Below are 6004 nucleotides of genomic sequence, written 5' to 3'. Positions count from 1 at the left end.
GCATCTTTATAATGTGAGTGAAAATGAAGCTACACAACATAATGCTCCTGCACATCAAGAAGATGAGTGCTGTGAAGAGAATGGTATCCGGCAAAGGATTTCTGACATTGTATATGAGAAGCCTTTAAGTAGAGATGATGAACAAGGTCTTAATATTGAAGCTGCTGAAATGGAAAAATTATTAAAAGGAAAATATCAAGAAGTGCATGAGAGTGATAGTGAAGAAGAAGATGTCACAATTGTTGAGTACTGCAGTGATGCCGAAGAAGGTGCCACAAATGAGGTTGACAGTGATAACCAATAGCCATTTCCAATTTAGAACATAGAAGCTTGCAAGGGTAGAGCTCCTGGTAGAAATATGGAGGAGCACTAGAGCAGCAAGTTGTATCTTCTAATGTTGTATTTTCATGGAATTGAGTTTGTGCTGCACAATATTATTATTATGGAATTGAGTTTGTGCTGCACAATATTATTGTCATATGGATATGATGCAAACTGTGTAAAATTTAAAATATTTGAGGGAACATGCCGCCAAATTTTATAAAATTTGAAAATTTTAAAGCAACATGCTGCCAAATTATAAAATTTTAAACATTTAAAGGGATATGCTGCCAAAACTTTATAGAGTCCAAAATGAAGAAATTATTTTATAGAGTATAAATTTTGCCAAATTCATTGATTTTTTTATAAAACAAATTGCCTTACTCTTAATTCAAGTATGTGTGAATTCAAATTAGCTTACCCTTTATTTCAATTATGGTGAATTCAAATCGAACAACTCTTAATTCAAGTATGTGCGAATTCAAATTGGTACACTCTTACTCCAAGGATATGTGATTTCAAATTGGTAGTCTTTCAACATACTAAGTCAACATACCTTTAGTTCACGTATGTGTGAATTCAAATTCCCTTTACTCTTAATTAAGTTGTGTGTCAATTTAAAGTGAAATTCATCATGCATGTATCAATTCATGTTATATCCACTTTTTGTTAGTTCAAATTGTCTTACTCTTGTTATCAATGAAGAATGTGACCGTTAAATTGTTCCTACCATGGTATAGTTAGTGGAGGGCATAACACCTCGATTGCTACCACAATAACTAATCGAGGTGGACATGAGACAATTTAATCATATATGTTCCTTATAAAACATAATAATTGTGATAATGCTCATCCATATTGGTATTTGGTGACTTAACCAAAAAAGGATGCAATTATTTTGAAGTATATATTGCCTCTTCTTTAAATCAAAAGTTTATATGTACGTTGTTAAAACAAATTGAGAGCCCACGCATCAAACAACATTCATTTTTCCCACCTTCCCAAAATATCACTGCCTACAGTCCCGCCTCCCGCGTGGCCCCAAATCTCATCCCGCCTCGTCAAAATTCACCTCCCGCCTAGCCCAAATCTTATCCCGCCTCAGAATTCAGGTGCGGATATATTTACCAGTCCCAACCACACATGACTCTGCAGCTGCAGCTCGCCTCCTCGTCCCAAATCCATCCATCCAGCTGCAGCTCGTCTCCTCGATCCTCCTCCTAAGGCCGGTTTACCTCTGCAGCTCGCCTCGTGGTGTTGCCGGCGATTGGAGAGGGTTGGGAGGCGCGCCCCTCGTAGGCTGCTCACCTCTGTTGCTCACCTCCTCATGCTGCCGTCGATTGGAGAGGGCTGGGAGAAGCCTCGCCCCTCCCCCTGCTACGATTTGTGAGGGTAAGGAGCTGCGCCCTCCCAAATCCATCCAATTGGTTGAATCCTACTGTTTGCCTCCTGCTCCTGTCGTTTGAGTCCTGCTGCTCACCTTCTCATGTTGCTGTTGATTGGTGAGGTCTAGGAGGATCCACGCCCTCCCCCTGCTACAATTTGTGAGGGTAAGGAGCTGCGCCCTCCCAAATCCATCCAATTGGTTGAATCCTGCTGTTTGCCTCCTGCTCCTGTCGTTTGAGTCCTGCTGCTCACCTCCTCATGTTGCTGTTGCTTGGTGAGGTCTAGGAGGATCCACGCCCCTCCCCCTGCTACGATTGGTGAGGGCAAGGAGCTGTGCCCCTCCCCCTTCTACGATTGGTGTGACTATGCTTGTGATGTTCTTTTCTGCTGTGTGCCCCCTCCTTTTTATTCTAAAACTAATCTTGACTATGCTTTTTTTCTGTCAAGATTGTATGATGTAAGCAGCACCTTGTACTTAAGTTCCAATAGGCTTTTCTAGGTACTGCATGTGATTAGCTATCTGATGCTATGCTTATTTGTGTTTTCCTCCTGCTTCTCGACTTACAATAAATGGAATAATAAAATATACTGGATCATGCTATGAACATGCAGTAAAATAAACAAGTACTATTTGTGTTCAGCTTTGCTATTTACTACAAGCTTTTTTCTTAAAGTAGCTTTCTATATTTTTTGTTTGCATTTAACATTACTTTATGTTTTCCATCCAGCATTGGGCAAGATGGCTCCTGGTCGTGCAAAGTTTCCAGCCAAGAAACCACAAAAACATCGACCAGTAGCGGCAGGTGCCGTCCTCTACTCATCTCTCTTCTGAATATATTTCCTGTTTATGTGAATATTTTGCATGTGCTGTTAGAAATTTCAAAATCATGTAATGCGGCAAGCAGTGTTATCAATAGTAATCTGTTGCTCATTTTTTCGTGACGTCAGAACAACCATTGCATCCATATGAAGTGGAGCGCCTCCAACAATGTATGAGGAACAAAGCAAGGCTAAAAGAATTTGGAATTCATGATCTAGTCGATGTGCTTTCAAATGCAAATTCTATTGCTCACAAGAAGAATAAGCTAAATTGCAGAAATAGAGAAAACTCCGAGGATGAGTATGATCCGACAAATAATGACACTGATGAGGAGGATCTGCTTGACAATGATACTCCTGAGGTGCTAATTCCTCCTATCTTATTACAAATTAACATGCTGTTTGCTTGCTAAATCTACTTGTCCAATTTATTGATTGATTTATGCTTCCATTTTTGGAATGGTTTGAAGGGTTGTAACAAAAAAACTGCTGCTATGCATCCCGAAGCAATCAAGACTCGTTCAAAAAGAGTTTTTGCAGAGCCACAAACTACTAGAAGTACAAGGTCCAAGAAAACAACTTCCTATCGTGATGCAAGTTTGGCACCAAATGAAATCTTTGTGCCATCTTCATCTCTATCACATGGCAGCCAAGTTGAAGAAGTTGGCAACTTTGATGGCCACACACATGCTACAACTGAAGGCTAGTTTAACTATCATGTTTCTTACTCTTATTATATTAGCATTGATTGCATGATGACTGCATTTTTACATGCTGCCATTTTTTCAGCTAATGTACCTGCCCTTTTTGATGATAACAACCACATGACTAATGAACTTCATGCCATTGCTCCCTCTGATGGGCACAACCAGATGGGTAACGAAGGTAATAATTTTTGGCTATCATTCTATTTAGCGCTTAGTGAAGTGAATGATGATTGTTCTTATTGGCTACCATTTTTTAGATAATGGACATGTCCAGATTGAGGATAACATGACTATTGGAGGTGAGGCTACTACTAATCTTGGTGTCCAGAATGAGATAACTAATGAAGGTAATAGTATATCAATCTATCTACCATATCATGTGTTTTTTGCTTCGCAATTGAACTTTGCATCTCATGCTTGATCCATGCTCAATTCATCTTACTAATTCTATCTCTATGTAGATGTACAACTTGTTGAAAATGATTGAAGGGAGAGAGGAGTGAATATGGGACATGATCTTGAGAAGATGAGTCGAGCTATGCATGGGAAGCTACAAATTGTTATTCCTGAAGGGGGGATAAGGCCCATGGCACCTTTTGCAGCTGCTAAGTTTGCAACCGAATGAAATATTGCAGTCAGGAACCATATGCCGGTGTTAAAGCATTGGAAGGATTATAAGAAGAATTCTGCTCTTTTACAACAATTTAGAGGAACACTTAAAGTGCATTATCTAGGTCTTCCTATCTCATTGAGTGGCTATAAATTGTTGATTTTTTCACACATTCTTCTTTTTTTAATAGGCAAAGTTTGATATCAATACCAATGATGCATCTGTTCAAAAAGCTTGTTCTGCCATGATGAAGAATGCAATCCGTCAACAACTTCACAGGCTTAAAAAGCAATATTTTGATCCTTTTCCATTGCATTTGGTGAGCAAATCTTCTCCTATCAAATCAATGACTGATGAACAATGGAATGATCTTGTAGAATCTTGGAAGAGACCAAAAAAGATGGTACATTCCTTTCTAAAAACCTAAATCCTACCTCATATGTATTGAATTGACACATGACTTACATGTATTCTGATTTTTTATATAGGAGACATGTCAAAAGAACAAAAACAGCCGATCTAATGTGAAGCACCACCACACAACTGGTTCTCGTAGTTACCCAGTTCATGTAGAAAATTTGGTAAGTTACATATGTATTTATATTTTTTCTGTTCTATATTTCAGCATGACTGTGGAACAAAAATTATGCACTTTGCAGTGCTTTGTGATATTTTATGAGGTAGCTGCAGACGAGGTTAAAAAATATTTCTAATAGTTTGTGTTTGGGCTGAAATGAGCTGAGTTGTTATGTTAATGTCTAAACTACCATGTGTTGTAAATTTAAATGCTTTCATATGTCAAGTTCATGCTTAGTCCTGCCCGAAAGCCATACGTCAACCTGTAATTCCTTTTTGCTACTATCATGTCAACTTGCTGAAATTGTTATTCTTTTGAAGAGAAACCTGCTGAATATGTTATTACTGCATTCTTTTCTAGGGAGACAAATATATTGATCATGAACCTGATGCATTGGAGTTGTTCAAGGAGTGTCACTATAGCAAGAAAAAGAAAGGGTTCACACTTGATGTACAATTAGCCATAGTTAAGTATCATTCAAAACTGCTGCTTTAAATTCTTATAATGCTCTCTCAAGATCAATGATCATGTTTGCTACTTGCATTTTCAGTCTGAAATGGAAACTAGATTGTCTGCATCAAGAGAAGGTGAACAATCTTTGTCTCCTACTAAGGTTGTTGCTGATGTGCTTGCTGAGAAAACAAAGAAGAGTTCATTTCTAAAGAATATTGGGATTCATAATGCATGCTCTAGGCCTAGCATAAGAAGCATCGAAGCGCAACTTGAAGTGGAGAAAAGGGCAAATGGTGACCTTCGAGCTGTTGTTGATGCCCAACGTGAACAATTGGATTTGCTATCAAAGCAAGTGAAAGAAACAGAACAGGGAAGAATTAGAGAGCAAGATGAAATGAAGAAGAAACAAGCTGAGATGGAAGCAAAGCTCCAGCTCGTGCTAAGTCAGATCAAGTCAACTTGAGCGAATGCTATGGTGGGACTTAGACATTTGTTTTGTTGCTGCAACAGCTGCATGCATTTTGTTAATAGATGAAGTAGTTATAATACTTTTGCTCTTTCATGCTTGCTAATGCAAGATGCATATGCTAGACATTTGTTGATGTCGTATGCCTAACTTGGATGTCGTATGTGATGGATGGAATCTATATTGCTATATTTGATATATGAGCATTGTTGTTTTTCCATGTTTATAAGGTTTGATGTATGAATGTGGTATGATTTGAGCTGAATTAATAATTTTGAAAATGGGCTGAATTGAATTTGATGAATTTTTTTGGTGGGCTGAACTAAATTGGGCCAAATTGGACCAGATTTTGAATTGGATTGAAAGTAATATAAAATGGCACTAATGGGCCTGGTCAAAAATTAAGAAAATGGGCTGAAAAACCTTTGAGTTATTGGGCTAAGCCCAATATAATCCTACGTGGCACTAATTCGTGACGTTTTTTTTGTCATAAAGTTTGGGCCTGGGCTAGGTTGGGGTGGGCTCAAGGCAATTTGTGACGTTTAAGAAACATCATAGATTAGTGTAATCAGTGACAGTTACATGCAAAACGTCACAGATGCAATCCATGACGCTCAATACATGACAAACGCAAAAAACTTCACAATCAGGGTTTTGTGACGTTT

At 38.3% G+C, this 6004-nt stretch overlaps 1 pseudogene; it reads left to right on the top strand.

Annotated features, from left to right (window-relative positions):
* The first annotated feature begins 2446 nt into the window (after positions 1-2446).
* LOC112873058 lies at positions 2447-5336 on the top strand (annotated as a pseudogene).
* Positions 5337-6004: the final 668 nt, after the last annotated feature.

This window comes from Panicum hallii, chromosome 9 (genome assembly GCF_002211085.1).
Source record: "Panicum hallii strain FIL2 chromosome 9, PHallii_v3.1, whole genome shotgun sequence".
NCBI lineage: Eukaryota > Viridiplantae > Streptophyta > Magnoliopsida > Poales > Poaceae > Panicum > Panicum hallii.
This window is presented reverse-complemented; position numbering and strand designations above follow the sequence as displayed.